The 27,054-nt window shown below is 33.1% G+C and overlaps 1 long non-coding RNA gene across 1 annotated transcript; it reads left to right on the top strand.

The window, feature by feature from the left end:
- Positions 1-10,526: 10,526 nt before the first annotated feature.
- LOC147063737 (uncharacterized) lies at positions 10,527-18,904 on the top strand. The gene is made up of 4 exons (XR_015072043.1): positions 10,527-10,743; positions 13,892-14,050; positions 16,207-16,359; positions 17,536-18,904. It is a non-coding gene; the product is annotated as an uncharacterized LOC147063737 (long non-coding RNA).
- Positions 18,905-27,054: the final 8,150 nt, after the last annotated feature.

The following is a 27,054-nucleotide window of genomic DNA, read 5'->3' as shown; positions in this document are numbered from 1 at the left end:
ATTACATATATCTGATATGATTATATATCTATTATGATTATATATCTATTATTATATATCTATTATGATTATTACATTACATATGATTATTACATTACATTACATATATCTTTACATATGCATACAAACTTTAAAATTAAATAGCGCGCTGAATATAGGTGAAAAAGAAAAACAAAATCGTGCACTAACGTTCACTACCAACGCACAAGTGTTTACAATTTAAATTTAAGGAAAAACACATGTTTAATGACACAAGTATCCAGCATTTAGCTGGGTCACCCAAATTGAAATGCGAATAACCCCCTTAATGTGCGTGCACAAACAAAAAAAACGTGTGCACAAACGTGCACTAACGATGCACAAACGAATGCACTCGAAAAAAGTTGAAATTTCAACATTGGGTGACCCAACGTTTAGCTGGAACACCCAATTTGAAACTGGAATTTTTCGGTTATTGTAGGTGCACAAACGAAAAAACATCGTGCACAAACGTGCACTAACGATGCACAAACAAATGCACGCAAAAAAAGTTGGAGTTTTAACATTGGGTGTTCCAGGTAAATGGACCTTTTTCATAGTCCACGAAACTGCAGGCGACAGGTATATTCATCTCTTGGCACTGTTGCAGGAGGCATCGGAGAGTTGAAATATGCTCTGAGCAGGACTTCCCCGGGACAAATCCACTATGCTGCGCACGCAAAACGTCCAGCATGGGACTTCTAATTCTGTACAGGAGAATCTGCGCCAACACCTTCCCGGGAACGCTGAGGAGAGTGATTCCTCTGTAATTGTAACAGTCTTGTGGGTTACCCTTTTTGTGCAGAGTAACAACGGTACCATCTCTTTAGGCTTTGGGGCACTGCTTCCTTTCCCACACCTCGTGCAGAAGGTCACACAAGGATGGCAATACAGCGCTCTATGTATACTAGCGCGCCTGTGTACCTATAATATAATCGTCAAAAATGCGTAATATTTGCTACTAATGTGTGATACCAGTGTTCACGTATGCGGGTTAAGCATGGAAGATAAATTTAAAACAATAAGGTTAGCGCAACGTGGCATGGAATGTGCATGTTGGGCATAAAATAATAAAATCACAAATTAAACAATGGATACGGAAGCAGACAAGAGTAGGTTATATGAAACAATATGTCGGTCGACGAGTGAACAATCATGCTGCCTGATTTCTAAGTTATTCTATATCACTTTTTTAGGCAAAATTACTTTTTAATGCCATTTTGTTCTATTTCCAGAACTCTTTTTAACCTATTAGTCAAAATAGAAAAACATAAGTGGTTTTGTCGATGATTTCGAAAATAAGTAAGTTATTATTTTATATGCTGAACACAGTTTATAATATATATGTATATTGGTTGTGCAAATATTTCATTGTGAACTTTCAAATTGCTCTTCTGAGAATTTTACTAAAATTGACATAGAACAGTGGCCCCGCCCCAATCGGGCACTAAAACAACCACAGGGGCCCACAACTAGCTCTCTTGATATACTCATAAACTTTGGTGGATGTATGTAGCATTGAAAATCTGGGTACTGAAATAGTGGTAGAAGCTAACAGGATGATAGGTATATAGCTTTTCATATTACAGGTATAAACCAACTCCAGAATATGACTGCTCAATATAACAGTATTATTAAATCTACATTTCGCCACTAATGCGATGTCATTGATGAATAACATTTTTATTATAAAGATAATAAAGATAAATTCAACTTGGTTTACTTTTTTCAATGTATAGCAATTTTATCGCAATCTCTCGCAAAAACATCAGAAAAAGGCACACATTAGAATTACTTCAAGATAGATACAATTATTTTCACTATCATGGGAAATGAGAGTTCTTCAGAATGTAAAATTTGTTTGACACTAAAAAATTTCTTTCGCATCGTCAGCACTATAGTTCGGAGTAATCATAGTTACATAGCAGTGGCAAAGAGTGGAGGTAGGCTGTTAAGGTCCGACATAAAAAAAAATACGTACTTATTTGTTTTCTTTGAACTAATATAACTACGTGTAGATGGTGCTTTAAATTATGCATAGTAGATAACAGTCTAAAAATATTTGTTTATCTATAAAATATTGAAAATTATGACATTAAACCATACTTACATAATTTTAAATGTTTTATAGATTGAACATTATTTGTTATCAATAATTATGGTTAGAAATAGGCAGGGCTTAGTTATTTAAACACCTTCCGTAATAACAAGTATTCTTAATTCAATAAAAACAAATAAGTATGAATGAAATAGTGTAAACTATTTTAGTTGGATGGCCCATACGCTACATCTAAATTGTTGGTTTAGTGAGGCAGAGTTTAATTGAATTTAAAAAATTAACCGGCTTAATCTGCGAATTGTACTATTATTTAAATGAAAATAAATGAAGTTGACTGACAAATTTTAGTGTGCCATATTTATGAGAAATCTTAACAACCTTCCTCCATTCTTTGCCTCTGTTACATAGTGGTTGGACCAAAAGATACCTTGCCATACATAAGTTATTATAAATAAGTGGGTTAAAAACAGAACGGATTTTTTCTCTTTTTGATTATTTTATTATTTTTAATTTAAACAATCGTAAAACTAGCTTAGTACACTCTATTAATATCATCGTCATCATCAATAGCCTGGGTCAATCAATTGCTGGATAAAGGCCTCCCCTGGCGCCACGTACATCCACCGAACATTTTCTACTACATTAATGTAATAGTAAGTTATAATCTAGAAACCAAAAACACTCAAACAAAATTGTGTAAATATCTTTATATGTAAATCTAAATTTGTAAATAATGGAAAGAAGCCCGCTTGCTTATAACATACCGCATTTTGTCATAACACTAGTCTCAAATTTTATTTTTACTACCTACTAAATAGCAAATCATCTACCACTCTTTCACACTTCCATACATTTTGATAATTAGTTGCAGATTATTAATTGGGTTGTAGCATTTTTACATGTAAGATGTTCAGTTTAGTTTGGGACAAACGCTTTATTTATTCAGTAATAATGAAAAACAAATAAAATGGTGAAGAACAATTAATCATTACAATATTTAGTGACTAATAATATATCAGGAATACTAATTTAAATATTGACACATACAAGTTTAACGCTTCAGTATTGCAATTAGTTGCATTACGAATATAATAAAAATCGAATAATGTTCCAGAACCAGTAAGTATTTCAGACTATTAGGATATTTAGGATGAAAATCAATTTCCATTGTTTTTTAAAACACATCGCAATTTATGGTTTTTGAGATTAGCAATTTGAGAGAATTGTTTAGAGCACACATCGCACTGGTGTGGTTTTTCACCAGTATGTGTCATTATATGACCTTTAAGATGAGAAATTCGAGAAAATTTTTTAAGGCACACATCGCATTGATGTGGTTTTTCACCACTATGAGTCATTATATGACCATTAAGATGAGAAATTCGAGAGAATTGTTGAGAACATACATGACATTGATGTGGTTTATCACCAGTATGTATCATTTTATGTATTTTGAGAATTCTAATTGAGACAAAATTTTTGGAACACATCGCATTGATATGGTTTTTCACCAGTATGAGTCATTATATGACCTTTAAGACAAGAAATTTGAGAGAATTGTTTAGAACATACATGACATTGATGTGGTTTTTCACTAGTGTGTGTCATTTTATGTTTTTTGAGATAACTATTTGAGACAAATTTTTTAAAACACACATCGCATTGATATGGTTTTTCACCAGTATGTGTCATTTTATGTATTTTTAATTCATTCACGTTGAAATTTTTAAAGCACACATCGCATTGATGAGGTTTATTACCAGTATGTGTAAATTTATGATTTTTAAGGTGGGCAATTCGAGAGAATTTTTTAAAACATACATCACATTGATGTGGTTTTTCACCAGTATGTGTCATTTTATGTTTTTTGAGATCACCAATTTGCCTAAAATTCTTTAAACAAACATCGCATTGATGTGGTTTTTCACCAGTGTGTGTCATTTTATGTATTTTGAGATAACCAATCTCCTGGAAATTCTTTAAACATACATCGCATTGATGTGGTTTTTCACCAGTGTGCATAATTTTATGTCTTTTTAGTTTACTATTTCCGTTGAATTTTTTAAAACACACATTGCATTTATATGGTTTTTCCTCGGTGTGTGTCATTTTATGTATTTTAAGGTTACCAAATTGCAGAAAAAATTTAAAACACACATCACACTGATGTGGTTGTTTACCAAAATGCTTGATTTTATGTTTTTTGAGATGATCAATACGCTGGAAATTCTTTAAACAAACATCGCATTGATGTGGTTTTTCACCAGTATGCATAATTTTATGTCTTTTCAGTTTACTATTTGCGTTGAACTTTTTAAAACACACATCGCATTGATATGGTTTTTCATCGGTGTGTGTCATTTTATGTACTTTAAGGTTACCAATTTGCAGAAAATTTTTAAAACACACATCACACTGATGTGGTTTTTTACCAATATGTGTTTTATACAACTTAGGATGCTGAGACTTCGAGCATGAAATGTTGTGACTATTATTTAGATGATTTACAGATTCAAACACTCCATAGCAATTATTGCAAATAAAGTTACGTGGAAAATATGTAACTCTTCTCAACACAATTCGAACCACCTTTGGCAAGTATAATTTCGAAACTTCCTGTTTTACGTTTTGAACATCTATAGTTATCTCTGAATGCTGTATCATTTCCATTTTATTGGTTGAATCTGTTATGTTGTTATAGGTCAGGTTATTGTCAACTGTATCATTTCTAGCTACGTCCAATGGATTATAATGTGTGAAACATTGCTGGGAAGATATCTACAAAAAGAATAGGGTTGGTATATTTAATTCAACAATATTAAAGCAAATAAAAATAATTTTTGTTTTAACAGTTGTAAATGCTAGGTCTTTTTTTTTGCTAAGATAGAACTTACAAAAGAGTTAACTGTCAAATCGTTGTGTGATGTGTGACACCCATTGACCTTATGACATTAATGATTGGTTTAGTCTAGCAAAGCAACACGAATAGAATCATGTTGACAATTTTACCAAATCTACCTATAAAAAATATTGTCGATTCGCGCAACCTATAATTGCATTTTCTCGCAAAATTGCTCTTTAGTGATTTAGCTCATTGTAGCTTAACGGGTTTGTTAGTATGGAAATATGCTGCATATAGCTTGAGACCAATCCTTACAAGTCCTTTGATTGCATTATCGGACAATATTTTTTTCAAAATTAGGCTGAAGATTGCGTTGTGGAACATTGATCAATAATATTTTTGAAAATATAATGACAAGAATCCGGACGAAATATGCCATACCACAACAGCACTCATCGAATATAAAACTTAAGGGATAAGTTTGTTCCATAAAAGGACCTGTTATTTGATTTCTAAAGTCATGCGATATTTTCTGTGGGGATTTGTGAATTCACTGGCTGATGCCGATAGTTAACCAATAATTGGCGCATTGAAAGCCAACATTATTCGTGTTATACAACTGGCAGTGCACGAAAAAAGTGTTCTAAATTAGGTGACCAGTATATGCTTCGATGAGAATAGATATGGTGGCAATATGCCCTAAACCATTTAAAAATGTAAATGCCATGCACGTGTATTTAGAATTAAAAAAACTATCAAAATTAACTAATGTTATATTTTTACAATTCATTTATTTAAAGTTCTATCGGGCTAAAAAAAACAACCTTTATAAAAAAATTGAACGAACCTATTCTAATAACATGTATTACTACTCCACAGCCCATAAATAAAACGAGTTCTCGCACGTATTTTAAAATGACTTCATTAAGAAGTAAGAGCCGTTTCACACGAGACACTAGTATCTGGACACTGGTGTTTCTCTCTGAATAGTCTAAACACTGCACAATTAATAAAAATTCAAATTTATTTATTTTACATATAAAAAACATAACAAATTTTAAATTTAAAACGTTCATGATTGAAATAAAATAAGTGTTACAAATGAAAATACAGAACAATGTGAGTTAAAAATATAATGAGTAATAAAAAAAGAAATAAAATAACAAAAATATAAAAGTAGATGGAAGCACACAGAGTGAACTATCGATAGACACTATCTTAAAAATTGATATTACAACGTCCACCAAAATTCACTCACACGTAAGTGGAATATATCAATATCCGAAGCGATATCATTAAACATGATTATTGCCGTCTCAATTGGCATTACTAAAGACGGGTTAGTTCTGAAACTTGGGAGAACAAACAACGGATGCCCTCGACTCCGAAGATAATCATCAGAGACACACAAGCTAACACCGTCAAGAATGGCAGAGTTTTCATTTACGCTGCGTATATGTCAGAAAAAATATGTAGCTAATTAAAGAACCCTTCTAAATTTTAAGTTACAGTATGAAAGCATTCCTAAGAGAAAGTCAGTCGGATAGACTTACGGATAATATCCATACAGCCCGAAAGTAAAGTAGTCTAAAATTTTTCTTCTAGACCCTCTCCACCATAAAGCTGTACGTACACCTGATGCGCGGCCCAAACGATAGACCCACTCTCAAGTCTGCTTCTACTATAGAGAATTTTTAGTACCATAACATCGGAAAAGACCCAGGAAGTACGCAAGACAAAGAACAGTTTTAGCGCCTTTTCACAAATGGTATCCATATGACCACTAAACGTAAGTTTATTGTCAAATGTAATGCCAAGATCCCTTACAGATGATATTTCCGAAAAAACTCTGCCATGCACAAATACTGGAACAACAACACTCGCGAGGCTTTAGTAAACCATCTCCAATCTAATATATTATCTATATCAAGTTGGAGTTGACGAAAATCGTCCAAGGTGACAACTTTCATGAAGAGTTTCAAGTCATCAGCAAACAACATAAACATAGCATTTTGAATTACCAATGCTATGTCATTTATAAAAAACGTGTACAGCAATGGACCCAACTTTGAGCCCTGAGGCACACCAGAAAATGTTTTAAGCGTCTGTGACTGATAGAGGGTTTACGACACGTATTGTTGACGATTCCTAAAATAACTCCCGAATAACGAGAGAAATCATTTAACGGCCTGCTCTAAATTCATGCTGCTCATTCATTATAGATGACCAGCGCCATCTAAAGATTAATACTTGAGTCAGCAATGAAATGACTCAATCCTCGGAGAAATCATGCTGTGCATGACCATCTCAAGAACTTTTGCTGGTGCATAGAGAATGGCTACCGGCCTATAGTTTTCCACTGATGACTCCGTACCACCCTTATGAATTGGAGTAACCTTCGACATCTTCCATGCTTCCGGAAAGATACCCGTCCTCCATTGTCAGGTAAAATATTATGAAAGTGGCCCTTGACAAAGTCAATACAGCCCTTTAAAAAAATTCTTGGGACATATTATGCGGTCCAAAAAGGCCGGCCACACGCTCATGCTTCACTACGGTGTTGCTGCGCAAACCGGTTTGCGTACTGCACACTGCGAAAACTGTACACTGCGCAAACCAAAAAGTGCGGCCTGCGTAAAATTCTATTTGCTTGATATTTTAACTGCGCAAACCGAGTTTTCAAGTTTCCACGATCAGTTGGTCGAAGGGTACGGTCTTTTCTCATTCATACTTATTTGTTTTCGTTGGATTAAGAATTCATAATATTCCACATATTATTGTTGGTACGTTTTTTAAATTCATTAAACTCTGCCTAAACAAAATCACAATAGATAAAAAAAATATTATATCTATAAAATATTCATATTATGACTATTATCTATTATGGCTTGGTTTCGTAGGGATAAATTGAATTTTAAAAACTAACCAACACCATCTGTAAATTGGAGTCTTATTTCAATGAAAACAAACACGTGTGACTGACAAAGTTTAGTGTGCACCATTTATGGCGGATCTTAACAGCGTACCTCCACCCTTCGCCACTAGTATATATTATATTTAAGCAAAAAATGCTGATTTATATGCGAGTGTATGTTTCTACTCCAAAGACATTGTTTGGTTCACTTGGATCTGGAGGATTTATGTCTCTTTTATTAACCAATAAGCAAAAGAAAACGCTTGTGACAAAAACAAATCGTCACTTTGATGACATTGCTGCGATTTCGAAGACCAGTGTTTTCACGACGACGACTTTGCGCAGTTTTACTTTTGCCGTGTGGCCATGCGAGCGTTCCGTTTTTTTTTTTTACACAGGGAAAACCGAGCAGGCAAGTCGCTCCTGTGTAGCGCATAAGAGCGGGTATTCTTATTTTTTTTTAAAATAAATCTAAACACGTCACCCTCGTTAATTGGGAAGATGTCAACGGATTGGCACCGCATGATCGTTTTCTCTACATATATATGAACGCCACATACTTGTTTCTCCGTCTTAACGTGCCCATTCATGCAGCGTCTCGAGACAATGGTGTCGCGTGTGAAACGGCTCTAAGATTAAAACATGTATTGCTAATTCCAACCTTCGATATAAGACTGCATCGAGGGAAAAAAATTACACATTATACAATTGAACGAACCTGATGTATTGGCCTGTAATCTGAATAAGAACAACCCGGCTTAGGATCTTCAACATCACATAATGGGTCTATTACATCTTCAATAATCTCGCGCTTGATGACGGATAGTTGATCATCCATCTCAGGTTTTATATTAGAGAGGTCCGCTAAAAGATACTGAAAGAAACATTATGGTTAACACAGTAAAACCACTTTCACTTAAATGACTAATTATAGTCAAAATGAATTACAAGATAACCTGCCCTAACCTAAATCACAAATGTATCGTAGCTGTCAAAATGTATAATCGAGTTATTTTTTAAATCAACGTTTAATATAATTGTATGTCTCTACGGAGTTTATAAAAAATCAAAATATTATAATAATAATTAATCGCTGTTAGTCACAATACAGAGTGATTGTAAAAGAAATCAGTTTCCAAAAACTAACCTCGAAATTGCAACTTGAAACGTCGGCATTCTCCTGCTTTATATGAGTGCGAACTTCCGGGCTGATTGGGAGGCTAGTCTGCGTATCAAACAAAGGCTTGCCTTCTTTATCAGACTGTTCTCCATCACATTCTCGCTTTACGTCCATTTTAATGGTAAATATGTCAGGAAGAACGTGACAAACAGTATCCGTTTAAGGTACATTAATTTAAGAGAAGTGTTGCCACAATACGTAATTATTTATTATGTATGGCCGAATTACTGAAAAGTCTATTCCGTGTAGCGATCAAACAATAAAATGTGTTTTATTGGATTTAAGTTTTGTACTATTCTATTTGAGTAGAGTATTCTATTTGGGTTTTTCCTTTCGTTATTTTCAAGCACTATGCATATTCACCAATGGCTAATACACTCTAACTTCGTATACTGTTACACCCATGACTATTAGACCTCTCTTGATATTCTAAAGTACGTCTAATTATTAGGTGTAACCATGTCACCTGACCTATAGTCAACAATGGGCGTACGTACGTCCAAAATTCCTTGATTAACTGTCAAAATATTCAACATGTACTTAGCACGTAAGAATTATTGTTTATCAAATTATAATAATAGTACCTATATCAGGGAAGAATGTGATTGTGCCGAATAAAATAAACGAAAGCCAAAGAAACTTAATATTCAGGAGTAGGTAGGTATGTAAAAAGAAAAGATGGCATCACTGCTCAATGTAAAAAGAGTAGGTACAATAGAAAAAATGGGTAGGTAGGTACATAGTTGCGGGAGGACGTGGTATTGAGTTCGCGAATTCCCGCGCTAAAAACTTAACAATAAATGAATTCAGATAATAAATAATTAATAAATAGAATATAAGCGATATAATACACATTAGGAATATAACAATATAAGATTAATTTGGATACTGTTAAACATAAGTTTCTATGAGAAAATAACCGTTAAAATAAAAAGCCACGTGTTCAACAACGAAAGACATTTAATTTTTGTGAATCCCGGGTCCGGGATATCTCAATACCTACACTGTTATTTTTAACCTATATAGTAAATCAATTAGTACAATAGTGTCCCTAATTTATTGCCTACCCATTTAGGATCACGTAGTAGGTAAGTATAATAACGAACAAGACATTGTCAAAGGGCCATGTCTTTTGAGTTTGCCTTGTCTATCCGTGCATGGTGCAAATCACACCCAATGTATGTGTACCTGGCTCAAAATACGTGTGGCATATTTTGGTTTGTATTGCACTGACAGATATGTTCTTTTACCATGTTGAAGATTAATATTGTATTTAACAACCCGGCAGTAGAAGAAAACTTTTTAAATAGAATAAATGCAGACGGGCCCTTTTGCCATTTGAAAACCGAGATGCGCTGATCTCGTTATGATTGAGACAATACTGATAGATTATTTTCACTCCATTGTTTTATTTTCACAACAAAACATACATAATTATTATTGAAGTGTGTCACCGTGTCAATGTACCTATTAATATATAATATTAATTGTTCACGGAAAATACTTCTTCAGTATTGCGGCAACACTTTTCTAAGATCCTGTCTGTCACGTAACACGTTGCTTCTGGAATATATACCCTTAATATGGATGTAAAGCGAGAATGTGATGGAGAACACTCCGATATAGAAGGCAAGCCTTTGTTTGACACGCTGACTAGCCATCCAAATAACCCGAACCCTCGCATTCATGTAACGCAAGAGAATGCGGACGTTTCAAGTTGCAATTTCGAGGTTAGTTTTTGGAAACTATATTATTTTAAAATAACGTTAGATTGAGAATAACAACGATTACTTTAATATTATAAACTGCGGCTTTTTTACAAACTATGTAGGAACATAAGGTGACATTAAACTTTGTTTTAAAAAATTACATGTTTATACAATTTGACAGGATATAGATGACAGGTGATATTATAGGTTAGGTTTGTTTATCTACTAATTATTGTTAAATATAAATATAATACAATGTTATATGGGCATTTTCGCCAAAGTTTGTACATTGCGTTTTTGGCATGTCCCATGACTTCGATTGATTTTTTCATAGTTATTATATTATAGAATATTGGAAAGTTATGTCTTTTTAACATGAAAATTTATTAATTTACTTTATTCGATCAGTTAAATACAACTGTCTGACCAGTATATATTTTTAATTGATTATTTAGATCGAAAGGTAGTGTGTTTTTACCATGTCCCACCCCTAAATTCAAATAAACAAAGTCTGATTTCGTCATTAATTTTGAGTGTGTAAAATTAAATTCGAAGTGTCTTCAACAGCTTACATTATATATTTTTGGAACATATACAGGTTTTTCCGTAAATTTGGACCAATATTGAAAAAAATCACGTTTAAAGTGTGTCCCAGGATATTTGAAAAAGCGGAATTCCACATTCCGTTACCACGATTTTAGCATGAAGGCGAAAAAATTCCACTATAAATATGTATTTTTTTAATGTAGCAACACTTTTGTATAACACTGATCGCCATTTACATTTTAAATTGTTGGTGTGTGTCGGTATCGCTATCGGAACAGGTTGCTTTCTGGGTTGGTCATTTAAGGAGTTCCACTACTGTTACCACGATTTGTAAGGTAAGAAATCACATATTTCCATTTCACATACTATATATATGGAGCTTATCTTTCATACTACAGATGTAATAAAACATATCGCAGGTTTAACAATAAAACTAAGCTAAATTTTGGCTTCAACCACTTCTGAAACACAATCCGTTACTTCCGTTCCGAAACTATATTGGTGGTAACGTATATGTGGAATGTAAAAGTAACGAAATGGAATGCATAAAGTTGGGTTTACATTGTGTGTTTAGTTCTTCATAGATTATAAAAAGTTTTATTTTGTCTGTTCGTATGAAAAACAAAAATATTTTCATTAAAAAATATAGAAAATAAGCTGGCTATATAATAAAGATTAAAAAAGTATGTGATATGTCTGAATACGCAAAACTAGCGCAGATAAAAGTATGGGCAGATAAAAAAACAACAGAAGGAAAAGAAAATACACCAGACTGAAATAATTGCGAGACAGGCACTGACTCTATCATACTCTTTCTGTTATACGCCACCAAAATTTTAAAACTTCTCCATACATTTTAGGCATAGAAATTTATAAAAATGTATGAAAAAGTATTTTTTTGTCACGTTTAACAGAAATGTGTACCCTATTAGATTTATTACCTGGAACTGTAGGTATTCGCGAAATGTCAGAAAAGTACGTCTTGATTACAATCAACCTGTATAGCTACATTTTATGTTGATGAATACAAGTAAATTTCAAGACAACATACAGTCGAACTTGGTTATTACGAGGAAGATGGGACCGACTGAATTTGCTTGTTATAAGCGTTACTCGTTATATCAGAGAATAGGTATTTTTAAATGAGCATGTCACATTACACAAAAAGACGAAAATAAAAAATTTGGAAACCATCGTAAAAATCCCCGAAACGAGCATGGCATTCATAAACTACAAAAGAAGATGTTTATTGTAATGAACGCTGGTAGGTACCTACGGACTTCACAAACCTTGGAGTTTTCAACCATATGCGTGGATACTTTTTTATTATTGTCGGCGAAACACCAATAAGGTAGGTACTTAGACACTTTACTAGTGTCATAAACGTAATCCGACCCCGGCGGCATCCTGTCCAATCGGATTTTATTGCTTAGGGTCGAAATGTTTTAAAACGATCGACACATTAACAGTATTTTAGCTCGGTATATCCGATAAGTTGCTCGTTATAACAGTGAATAAATTAAATGTATGGCGAAAGTCATAAACCAAATGTCAACAAATGTTTCCTTATTACATCCGAGATCTCGCTATGTCCGAGATCGTAATAACTGAGTTCGACTGTAATTATTTTCGTAAAAGTTATATACTCCGTGCCGCGCTAGGAACTCGCGTCCGAATCCCTTGCTGATTTAATTTTTTTCATATATTGTTAATTTGCTTTAAAATATTTTTTATCTGAGTTACAAATAATATAAATGCCAAATAAAAGTTATGGTAATGTGTAGTGTGTCAAAATTATTACCTACCTTATTTTACTAGTATTGTGAAATTTATTATAAAATATGTCTATTTTAGTGATTAAGTTTGGTTTGTTTTGTTATTGTGACACACGTTGAATAATATCTAACTATCAAAAAATTCAAATAAATTTTATAAAACAAAAAATTGTTTTTATGGTTACATGTAACTTTAGCTTTACAAATTACACTCCGTTACCATTTCGTTACATTCCGAAAATGTCCCAAAAAAAGTTGAACGTTAACTATTTTTCATTTGATTATTAAATAACGAAACTTATGTATTTTTCCAATAAAATGTAGTAAAAGTGATTACTGTCTTTAAAAAAATAGCAGAACGAACATTGATTGGTTTTTTCAAAAACTAAAGGAAAAATGCTCTGCCATTATAGACATACGGTAACGGAGAGGAACGAAATGTGCCCACGAATTAAAATTCAATAATATGTTTTGACTATTTGTAGTTTTATTTTTAAGTGTATGGTTTTTTTAATCTAATAAAGCTTTTTTAAGTGATTAAAAGTGTATCATTCATGTTTTATAAGCTTAGTTTCATGGTCACGGAAAGGAAACTTATTATGCCCAATTTGATAAGAAAAATGATATAAATATTGTATTAATCAATATTTTGCTGAAAAATTGCTGTCACTAATTCGGCAACAGAACAAGGAATCTGCTAGCTATATAAAAATGATTAATTTGAGTGAAAAAATAATATCACCCAAATTTCAAACATGTACAAACTTTGGCGAAAATGCCCATATGGTGATTACGAGACCCGAAACTGTTTTCACCGTGTTTACAAAATGTAATAATGCTTCTTTCAGTCCCTTAATATGGCGGACCCCTCTAATATAAAATCTGAGACAGATGATCAACCAGCTGTAGTCAAGCGCGAGATAATTGAAGATATAACACACCCATTATATAATGATGAATACCCTCAACCGGGTTGTTCATATTCAGATTACAGGCCAATACATCAGGTATGTTTAATTGTACGTAGGTATATGTGCCGTTTTCTTCCCTCGATGCCGTCTTATATTGAAGGTTCGAATTTTTAATGCGTCTTTGAAACTTCATAAGGAACTATTATATTATAATTCGGTCAAACATGTTTCATTTATTGATTTCGGAGTAGATTCGAGTTATTGGCGATTGCTAAAACAGATATTTTGAGACAGTATCGAGTAGGTATATAAATCTTTAGTTAAATCACGTAAGTATATTTAAAAAATAAGATTTATACATCACAATCATTCGAATGTAAAGCAATAATTATTGCGATTATCTAAAATTGCGATCAATTGTATGGTGAATAAAATTAATCGCCCGTGAGTCCTTTTTAGGTAGGTAATACAAGGTAAGCCTATATTCTATAAAAAAAACTACTTGCAGCCGTAAAATACGTGAAATGGGGTGAGAATATACCAATTCTATTTTCAAAACTTTTTGTAACAAATTAATGTTGTAAGCATCAAATTTTACTAAATTATCTACTATTCTGCATGACAACATAAATTTAGGCGTTCGTAAACAGTTTTATAGGTCAAAACTGGCGCACTGCGCATGCGTTATAAGTAAACCGTAATACTCGTAGTTTAAGATTTAACGTTTAGTTCACTATACCAGCAAACTTCAAACCATTTTCTGACCATCAGAAGTGGTCTGAAACGTCAAACCACTTGTCACGATATGTCAATGTAATAACTGTCCAGACAGGACCTAACATAAAAATGATAGTTATTTATTATATTTCGTACCTATGTTATTTTCTCGACATTTACGATTAAGAAAAATTGATATTCTTCTGCATACATATAAATCGTGAGATGTTCATATTAATATTTTAAACATTTACACAGTAGGAGTTCAGTAGAATTTGTTAGGCATATTATAGCTTAGTAACTGATACCTTTTATTCATTAGTAACCATATGCGCACAATAAACCGCTTGTGGTCGTATTGTCCCATAATTTCACCCAAATTTTCTATGCATTGAGTTCGATTCGATATCATCACTTGTTTGGTATTTAGTGAGAGTCGCTAGTCGTAGTGCGGGTCGTTACTCGACCGAAAAATTACAACAGAATGGATTGAAACGACTAAATGATTTTACTTAAGTACTTAAAAATACTGAATGGACATTTATGGTCGAGTAAACTGCGATGGATTGTATGATAGCATCTGATATCTTTGAGCGACAGTCTGCGCAGTCGTCTGGTGAAATTGAAGTGCAAGAAATGGACATCAAAAAGGAAATAGCGCTTGCTTTTGCCATAAAAGTCCGTCTGAGGTTGAACAGAGCTTCATTTTTCGATAGAAATTTTGTTTGCAACGTGTGTTGTGAATTTTTTTCATCTGCGCACATTTTGAAGTACCATCAACGTATGCATGATGCGTCGCTGGCTTTCGATGAAGTGGCTTTTCCATGTGACCAAAGCAGTCACTTGTATAAAAAGTTTGATGCGTCGACGTTTGACAGTGATTCACAGGTAACTCACATAATACCCGTGGTCATTTGATTGTTGTTCTTAGGTATATTATGTATTATAATTATATTGTCATCTGTATACTATACTTATATATTTTTTTGTTTGTTATACAAAATGGGTTTGATCCAACGGCAAAGGGTGCACATAGGCTGCTACTATCCAACATAAATAATATAGTACATACAAAACGTCTTCGTTCGTATGTACGTATTTGTTTTCATTGAACTAAGACTAAAATAATTTACTGATGGTGTTAGTTTTTAAAATTTAACAAAAACCCTGCGAAACCAAGCTACAATATGTTATTTAATCATACAGAATTTGGGATATTTTATAGATGGAAGAATATTTTTTATTTATTTTTGTTTGGTATAGGCAAGGCTTAATGCATTTTAAAAAACTAACCCAGCCATCAGTAATATGTAGTCTTAATTGAGCTAAAACAAAAATGAATGACCGCAAGAGTGCACTATTGGATTGTCGGATTGCCCATAACATTGGAATGTCGTTCGGTGATTATACATTCACCTGCCAAATTAAGTCATACATAGGCGACCAATTATTGAAGAAAGAGCACTGGGAGACCCATTCTGGCTAATCGTAATGATGATACTGTTACATAATATGAATAATGTTGTCATTTTCAGAAGCGTGAAAACGGTCTGATGAATATTAAGTATGAGAATATTGATGAGGGAGTTATTATCAAAGAAGAATTGGTTGAGAATGCAATCAACCATATTGATGATGAATTTCGACATCCTGGTTGCTGTAATCGACAATCCAAGCCTTTAGACCAGGTATGTTTAATTACAAAGGTTGTTTTTTAAGTCCGATAGAATTTTAAATTGTAAAAAATGCAAAATTTCAATTATATTTTTTTTTATTTGAAAAATCGATACATTCATGGCTTTATGCATTTGTGGATGTGGCCACCACAGTTCTTCTCGATTAAAAAAATTATCGTTGTCCAATTTGAACTACTTTTAATAAGGTATCGTATAGTACTGGAAATTGGCTTGTTGGCAAAAGTTGGCTTCTAATGCGTTAACTGCTGCTGGTTTATAAGCATATACCAGTGACTTCACAAACCTTAACAGGTAATGATCCAGAGATATCAAATCGCACAACCTGTTATACTAATTGACATGTCCATTTCTCAAAATCAAATTATCGCCAAATCTTAAATAAGGCGATGGTTGCGATAGCTGGATGGCACATCATGTTGAAAATAAATCACTGCTCTTTCGAATAAATCTATATTTAAATCAAAATAATCGTGGTTCGACAAGGATTTCTATTGACCTTAACGTGAGCTTCTGCCCTATTTTTGAAGAATTGTGCATCGATGCCACCAGCGTGTAAACCGCATGAAACGGTGCATTTTTCTGGATGTAATGAATACAAGGGAATCTTCTAGATTGGTCTTATTCCGTGTGGACAATTTTCCTTAATAACAAACCCGTTAAGCAAAAATTAGCCTCATCGCTAAACGAAATTTTGCTCTTAAATGCAGTCACTTCTAGGTAATGCCAATTAGGAGGGCAATAAGTTTGTACAACCAAATCACTTCAGATATTGAGATATTTCACCTGCGTCAGGGTGAGTGTAAGTGGGCATTGTTTTATAAATTCTTAAAATATGGTCGTCTTTATTCGGTGACTTCCTTGTTATTTAAATTAATAATGTCTACACTAATTGTAATGTTTAATGCTCATCTTTTCCTTTTTATAAATATCAATATAACACTCTTTTACTAATAAATATTTTCTTCTAAATGTCATGTTGTGAACGTCTTATATTGATAATTGATGAAAAAAATAATATAAAAAAGAAGATTTTGATCATTGTTTGAGAGAAAAACACTTGACAAACAACATAGTATCAGTGCTATATTTGGGAACATTGGAACAAGTGTTTTTATTGATTGTAATAGAATTGCTTTGAATTTATTAACATTCCAATTCTTTTTGTAGATTTCTACCCAGAAATGTTTTGCAGTACGTAAGAGTAAACCATTGGATATCGATAAAAAAGATGCTGTTGATAATGACCCGAGTAACAAAATAGCACATGCAATCAATAAAAACAAAAAAATGATAATGCAGCATTCGGAAATAACCATCGATGTACAGAACATCAAACATGAATTTCAGAAATTATACTTACCAAAGGAGGTTCGAATTAAGTTAAAAAGAGTTAAATATTTTCCACGTAACTTTATTTGTAATGATTGCTGTGGAGTGTTTGAAACCGTAGAACATCTAAACCATCACTATGTTTCATGCGTGAAGTCTCAGCATCTTAAGTCGTATATGACACATACTGGTGAAAAACGACATCAATGCGATGTATGTTTTAAAAAGTTTCTGCAAATCGGTCATTTAAAAACGCATAAAATGACACATACTGGTGAAAAACCACATCAATGCGATGTGTGCTTTAAAAAATTTCTGCGAAATGCTCATTTAAAAACACATAAAATGACACATACTGGTGAAAAACCACATCAATGCGATGTGTGTTCTAAAAAGTTCATCGCAAAAAGTGATCTTAAATTACATAAAATAAGGCATACTGGTGAAAAACTGCATCAATGCGGTGTGTGTTTAAAAAAGTTTACTCAAATTAGTAGTCTCAAAACACATAAAATGAAACACACTGGCGAAGAACGACATCAATGCGATGTATGTTTTAAAAAATTTGGTCGAATCGGTAATCTTAAAGAACATAAAATGACACATACTGGTGAAAAACCACATCAATGCGATGTGTGTTTTAAAAAATTTGGTCGAATTAGATATCTTAAAGAACATAAAATGACACATACTCCTAAAAAAACACATCAATGCGATGTGTGTTTTAAAAAGTTCATCACAAATGGTAAACTCAAAAGTCATAAAATGACACACGGGTGACAAACATTAATGCGATGTGTTTAAAAAAAATTCTGCAATTTGGTAATTTAAAAACACAAAGTGACACATACTGGTAAAAAAACTGCATCAATGCAATGTGTGTTTAAATAAGTTTACTCAAATTATTACTCTCAAAACACAAAATTATACATACTGGTGAAGAGCGACATCAATGCGATGTGTGTTTTATAAAATTTAGTCGAATCAGCCATCTTAAAGAACATAAAATGACACATACTGGTGAAAAACCACGTCAATGCGATGTGTGTTTTAAAAAAAATATGCAAATTGGGTCATAAAAAAAAAAAAAATGTAACATACTGGTACAAAACCACAATGTGATGTGTGTTTTTAAATGTTTATCTCAAATGATAAACTAAAAAGAAGACACATACGGGTGAAAAACACATTGATGCGATGTGTGTTTAAAAAAAAAAGCGAATTAATTCTCTAAATAACCATAAAATGACACATACTGGTGAAAAACCACATCGATGCGATGTGTTTAAGAAAAATCATACTCATTAGTATTGATGAAAAAATCATCAAAAATAGTATTCTCGAATTACATAAAATGACACATATTTCAAAAATATTGAAATATAACGTATATTATAATCAAAAATATTAATGTAAATGTTATACAACATAGTATCATGTAAGTATGTAAAAAAAATTATACATAGACAAAATATATATGATATGATTAAGTATAATAGGGTAGGAATTATCAATCACAATGAAAATATGATGGGGGATGCTTTTGAAAATAAGTGGTTTAGTTTATCAAAACATATTTTTATCCAAGAATTATTTGATACTTGAATCTGTATTTTATATACCATATTCGATGGATGTATGTGGTGTAGATATTTTGTAAAATATTATTTACGTATTTATTATTTAACTAGGCGTATTTAATTTGCTGCATGACCTGTAGCTCTTTTATAATCACAAATTATTGTTGAATGTTCCGAAAATGAGTTTATGTGCCGAAACAGCTGTCAAGGTAAATGACAAGTGCAAGTGAAAGTAGAATTAACAAAAATAACTATGTTTCAAAACGATTATAATCCATCTACCATGTAAACACCATTTCAAGTAATAAAGAAATAAAAAGTCACCTAATTAAATAATATTATACTAGAAAAAATATACTATCCATATACTTAATTTTCATTTAAAGTTGTAAAACGCCCGGTTACTAAATAGAGGAAGGACAGATTCTTCTGGCACGACCGAATCACATTGGAACGGTGTTATTGGCATTTGAAAGTAACAATACTGACACCTAAATGAGTCGCCTGCACTGCCAGAATCATCTGACCCCTTTCTACCTATCTATATACAATTTATTGTTATTTTTTTCATATTTGTCCATTTTATTACAATATCGTGTTACTTTTATAGCTTATTGTAATATTAATAATTATATAAATATTTTTCTTGTATTGTGTGCAAAAATGATTATTAAAACTTTCTTAACCTAAACCAAGTATTTTTTATTGAATGATAAGTTAAGTGACATATTTTGTTTTGGTGTAGGTATAAGCCATAAATAAATATACATAAATTATATTTAATATATACATGTATACTGTATGTATAGCCATGTTTGGTAGTGCACTTTTTGCTGTAGCTTTGCGATCTGGTGTGGTCCATTATCCAAAAACACTCAATCACATCCCTGCTCAAACAGCGGGCAGCCGTGTAGCGAGCCTTGGGTGAGTCTGGCTGGCCTATGGTGGCACCGTAGAATGATTTCAATGTACACAGTCTGTTAATTTGAATATGTTTTCGACTGAAAGTTGTAAAAATATTACAAATCAGGATTTAAATAATTAAAAAACTGCTTCGTTAAATATCATATTCATACCTATGCAAAATTTTGATTCCTTTGAAGTATACAAAATCCAGATGAATATAAACCAAACAAAATATTTGTTACTGGTACTGCCATAGTAAAGTAAAGTTTAACATACTTCCCTAATAGAACAAAATTCCCAATTCTTGTCGTTCTGTAGACGTTTCATTTCAGTTTTTACCAACGATCCATTAAATATGAATTGGTCATAAACACTCAAAGGAAATTTGGCACTCACTGTCAGAATATCCATGACAGATACCTGCATAAAAATAAATGTCATGTTAAGATATTATACTTAATGAATATGAATGTATAAGAAACAACATAGATTTTATTACCAATTTCACATTTACAGAAAAATTTCTGCGCTCATTTTTGAAAGTCTCCAAGTATGATGGTATATTCGCACATGGGTGCAGTTAATGCACACAATGATTTTGGAGAAACCTGCCCTTTCTTGAAGTCTGATATTAAAAAATATTTTTACCGACACAAAATAATATTCCCGTTAAATCCTTATTGAGTAGGTAATTTACTTGTTGTGTATAGTTACTCTAGTTAATGACATGTACATTGTAAAATTGTATAAATTGATCATAGGGTATCAACACAACACTAAAAATAATGCATAACTTTGGGTTCGGTCACGACTGTCAGCGCTGTATGGCGACTGTATGTAAGTATTACTAAGCACTGCTATTATAGCATCGGACACGTTTCCTATGCATCTGCTTACTGATGCCTGGCTCATTGCGCAGAAGACTTGGCCTACCCGTTTTTGGTACGCTCCCTCTGCGTAGAAACGCAAAATAGTCAAAACCTACAATTCAAATAAAGGAGACATGTTATTTCAATATCATATTCCCTTCAAATCCTGTTAACGCTTCATGGTAAATGCTTAATTACATGTGCAGTTATGAAACTGAGTAAATCTATCTTACCCATGGGCCACGGCAATCTTGCGCTGTCATAAAGTAAGATTATATTAAATGTCGATGTAATTTGTCGCACGCCATCTCCTTATATCTTCAGCGTGTAATAAGCATTCAGAAGACGTGTACATTTTGTCAACACACAACTGTCACTTTGACATTCGTATATGTATTTAGTCTATGGCTGCATCCAATGCTGCCATCTTGTTTTCAGATAATTAAAATACACTTTACGCGAAGTGGGTAAAAGTTGTAGCAATTCTGAAAGCGCTATAGTGTACGTATATTTTTCATATTTAATTCATAAAAATTATTGAATATTTGGCGTAAAATATTAATATTATTTACAATTTTAAATCTGGCGCGTAAATAAAATTATTTAGTCTATGGCGGCGTCGCTGACGCTTTGGTGTGGGGCCAAACGCGAAATTCGCATCAAATCTAAGCGGTAGCGAGTTCGTTGCTAATTCGCTGCGAATATTCGCTTTGGTTTGGGGAGGCTGTATACTGATTTTGAGGAATAAAATTACAGAAGTAAGCAAAAAAAGGATTTAATAAGGTAAGAGAAATAATTTATCTATGATATTTTATATGTTTATTGATGGTTACTGGTAATTTAAGTTAATTTTATGTGTTTCTTGTGTACATAATATGTCAGATTACTGTCAAAATTTTTCGAATGCAAAGTTTGAAAGTCCTCATTATTAATTACTTGATAATGTGCCGATATATTAGCCCTAGAATATTGAAGTATTATGAATATTCCATAAAAGTATACGTGTTTGAATGAGTATTTAGTTAATTCCACGTGTTTTTTGAACATTCAAAATTTGTTGCATCTGTTCCAAACCGATTGATTTGCTTCCGATATCTCATACGTCACAAGGTAAGAATATATTCATCAAATAATTATAATTTATCTATGATATTTTATATGTTATTGAAGGTTTCTGGTAATTAAAATTCATTTTACATAGTTTTCCAATCCCGTCAGATAACTGTCAAAATACCTATCCGGATGCAATGTTTGAAAGTTCTCATTGTTTGCCAATTTCTTCATAATGTGCCGATATATTATTTTATAAGCATACAATATTGAATTATTTTTACTATTTCATACAATTATGTAAGTATTACCAAGTATTTACATATTCTCACGTATTTTTCCAACATCCAAAATTTGTTTACTAATGACGATTTGTTTTTGTTTACAGCTGTCACAAACCAACAATTTGCTTCCAATATTATCCGGTTAATCGACTAATAGATTCATCACAAGGTAATAATGTAATCACCAAATATCTTTATATGAGTTAATCGAACGTTTTGACGATGTCACGAGTTCCCCGAGGATTAAATTCAGTTGACTAAAGTGGAATATTGTTTTGATTGCAGCCTGTTTCCACGCTGAAATGGATGCCTTTAGAACAGATGAATCAGAGTAGGATTACGCATTTGTATGGACTCAGGAGTCGACACGCTCGAGGACCCACTTTCTGGTCCATCTCGGGCAGAAAACGGAGGTCAAGCGCGTGAATGGCGTGTTAGCAAAAATAGGTGAGGTCGTTCTAGTGGTGACGTCGTCCCTAAGGTAAGCGAGGAGGACATGGAAGGCGTAGTGCTCGTGTGACTGAATCGTGGTCAACAGCAGAATATACTCCAGCACCTGGGCAGTTTATAACAGTGTCAGATTGGCCGAGGAGTTGCCGGTGAAAAATATTAGAGTTAATGAGACTATTCGCAAAAATAGAGGTCTTTAACTTGAGTTCAGTCTTTGAACGGGAGGGCGAGTCGGTTATATTTATAAAAGGAGATATTATCTTACATTCTTGGTGAGATAAGCGCATAGTGAGGATGATAATTAACATCTATCCATTGATATTTTGGATGATAGATTTGGGCCTCAATTACAGAAATAAGTGTGTAACAAAGACCGAATCTGTTGTTACTTTATTACTGTCCTCTGGTAGCGATGTCTGGTCTTCTCCGGATCCGAGGCGTAATGTGATGCTGAATTCGCCTGTCAGAATATTTGGATATATATCTAGACACACCTTACAGACGATTCCAGCAACACAGAAGAAGGAATACCAGTCAATGGTATTTAAGGAATGTGCCAAGATGAAGAAGAGAGGTGAGACTCGGTACAGGTGTAAAGAGTGTGATGTTCCTCTGCACGAAGTAGGTTGTTGGCAAAAATTTTACACTATACAATATTATTATTAAACTGTTTTCTATTGTTCTTAAAGGATTCATTTAAATATTCCCATAAATAACCCAATAAACTAAATTCTAATGGATTCAAGCTCTGTACTATTCCATTTAAGTCGTTTTTTGCGACCCGGGTTTCGCCTTTCGGCATCTTCAGGCGTCGTGTACACTCACCAAAGGCAAACACACACTGACAACGAACACCCTTAACTCTACCTTATATAGTAAAACAATACAATAAAGTAGGTAAAAACTCCATTACCTACCTATTTAGTCAGAAATTACAACAAAATTGTAATTGTTGTAATTTCTGACTAAATAGGTAGGTAATGGAGTTTTTACCTACTTTATTGTATTGTTTTACTATATAAGGTAGAGTTAAGGGTGTTCGTTGTCAGTGTGTGTTTGCCTTTGGTGAGTGTACACGACGCCTGAAGATGCCGAAAGGCGAAACCCGGGTCGCAAAAAACGACTTAAATGGAATAGTACAGAGCTTGAATCCATTGGAATTTAAATTCAAATTCCATCAAGTACCTTCGGTCGAAAGTATTAATATTCCAATAAACTAAGATTACATTAATTACTATAAAACACTAATTTCACTCAAACTTGTCCAAGAATAGGGCTAGATTTATAAAAACCTGCCGGGGCTGAACACTTTGCAAACATCTATATGAGCATACGGTGAATTAATAAGATTATTAGTATATGTCACTTCATGTCTTTTAAGATAACTCAGTTGCGAGCATCTATATGAGCACACTTAGCGTTTATGACGTTTTTCACTTGTCATTTCAAACTTTTTAAGATTACTAAGTCGCAAGCATCTATATGGGCATACCTTGCATTAATTAAGTTTTTCACCTGTGCGTGTCATTTCATGTCTTTTAAGGTCACTCAGTTGTGAGCATTTAATGCATTTATGAGGTTTTTCACCTGTGTTTCATTTCATGTTTTTTAAGATTACTAAGTCGCGAGAATCTATATGAGCATATATTGCATTTATGACGTTTTTCACCTGTGTGTGTCATTTCATGGGTTTTAAGATGGCTTAGTTGCGAGCATCTATATGTGCATTCCTTACATTTATGAGGTTTTACAGCTGCGTGTGTCATTTCATGTTTTTGAAGACTACTTAGTTGCGAGTATTTATATGGGCATACCTTGCATGTATGAGGTTTTTCACCTGTGTGTATCATTTCATGGTTTTTAAGATTACCAAGTCTCGAGCATCTATATGGGCATACCTTGCATTTATGAGGTTTTTCACCTGTGTGTGTCATTTCATGGGTTTTAAGACTACTAAGTTGCGAGCATCTATATGTGCATACCTTGCATTTATGAGGTTTTTCACCTGTGTGTGTCATTTCATGTCTTTTAAGATGACTAAGTTGCGAGCATCTATATGTGCATACCTTGCATTTATGAGGTTTTTCACCTGTGTGTGTCATTTCATGGTTTTTAAGATTACTACGTTGCGAGCATCTATATGTGCATACTTTGCATTTATGAGGTTTTACACCAGTGTGTGTCATGTTATGTGTTTTGAGATGATATAGTTGCGAGACTACATTTTCTTGGTTTTGATCAGTTATCACGCCCGTGTGAACCATTTTGTGACTTTTTAGAGCACTTCCGCATCCAAAAACTGCATTACAAAAGCAGCAAATCAAATTACAGGGAAAATGTACTACTCTGCTCAGAATTAGTCGAAGTTTCTTCGGAGTCTCTCGTTCTGGGATTTCTCCTTTAATGTTTTGTTCGTCTATCGTCACTTCCGAATACTGTATCATTCTATCTTGGATTCCATCAGGCGAGGATTGTTGACACCTGTCTATATCGCGATGCCTTGTGAAAAAGCCTTTAGTAAAAACCTAGAAAAAATAAAAATATTATTCTAAATTAGATTTTAAACTGTTCCATTTGAGTTATTTTTTTCGAAGCATCTTCAGACATTAAAGTGTAGTGAGAATGAAAATGACGTTAAGAAATGGTAATAGTACCGACATAGATATTAAATACACAAAATAACGGAATGATCAATAAATAGTTTTTTTTTTAAATTCACCTACATGTAATATCGAAAAGCAATTGCACAAAACAGACAGACACACTTATTGTGGTACTACTATTGGTAATATGTATAAATCTTATATAGTTTCGAATGCAAAATTTTAGATTGATTTGAATAAGATAGTTTCACTTTACTGTGTTTATTTCTAATATTTCTTGATAATATAATTTAAGATCACCAGAATAATGTACATACCTACTATGAGGCAGTTTTGCACCCTGTTCGATAAAAAAACATTGCAAGCTTCGTGTAGTAACTAGTAATTTTTGTGCCAGTAAGTTATTGGAGAGTGTGCATAGTGTCGGAAGATGCCGAAAGGCGAAACCAATGTCACAAACAATATTAAAATTGATAGAATTTATATTCAAATTTCATCAAGTAAACTTGTACCCAACAGTATAAGAAATGATTAAATATATTATACTAGAACCATCTTGAAGAACAAGAACACCCACGATGACCGCGCGGCTTAAGCTTTGGCGTTTGCGTCGTGGGTACCAGGTATGAGTATGGACCTAATAGGTTGACCAAGTGGCTGACATCCATTTCTCGTTAAAAAAATTTGTTTATACAATCCTCCACTCTGTGGAGGCCCATATTAGGATCGGACATGGTCAAAAGAAAAGAAAAAAAGAACCATCTTATCTTGGCTACGATTGTAAAGTATTGTATGCAGTGATACAGACTATATCGGGGACGTAGATTTATACCTGAAAGTGCGGGAGTGAATTTATATTGAAATCTCATCAAGCGACTTCGATCAACAGTTTAAACAATATTTTAATATATTATTATACATCTGAATTCATGACAGCACGCATATTAAGCGTCGCATAGGGACCGCAGTTATTCAAAGAGCGACACTCTCGAGTAGGAATGACTCGGTTTATATAATTTTCACATATAACATTTTGTATCATAAATATCTATTCTTTTTCTGGTCTGAGCGAAACAGCAAGTCGTATTTTAAAATTAATCAATAATAAAACCTTTTTGTTTTGGTGAAATGAATGAAATATAGCATAAATATTTTTCGAATTAATAAAGTTTACCGGTTGAGCACATCTGATATTTAAATAATGATCTGAGCAAAACAGCAAGTCGTATTATAGCTAAACGACCCTAAATTGGACCTGCGCAGAAGTACACATACTTTCGTGCGCATATAGTAGGTGTGTAAACGCTGCGTCTTTTTGTGAAAAGTCTGTTTTACACGATACAATAGTATATTTATAGTTTACAATGAAAACCTCATCTCTATCAGGGTATGACAAAAATCCTTTACAAAGACAAGCACGAGAAATTAATGTTTTTAATTTGACCGAATATTTACAAATGATGAAAAGTAGTACAATTTTATAAGTAAATATATATTTATACGGAAAATGATTTTCACAGTTTGCGTTTTATAACAACTTTACTAAAAAAAACAATAAATACATTATTTAAAAATTATAAAAAAATGTGATTGGGTCATCGATATATTTAATATG

Source organism: Rhyacophila brunnea, unplaced genomic scaffold, assembly GCF_057557595.1.
Source record: "Rhyacophila brunnea isolate RB1 unplaced genomic scaffold, BYU_Rbru_1.0 scaffold_88, whole genome shotgun sequence".
Classification (NCBI taxonomy): domain Eukaryota; kingdom Metazoa; phylum Arthropoda; class Insecta; order Trichoptera; family Rhyacophilidae; genus Rhyacophila; species Rhyacophila brunnea.
Note: the sequence above shows the minus strand (reverse complement) of the source record. Positions and strands in the feature narration are given on the sequence as shown.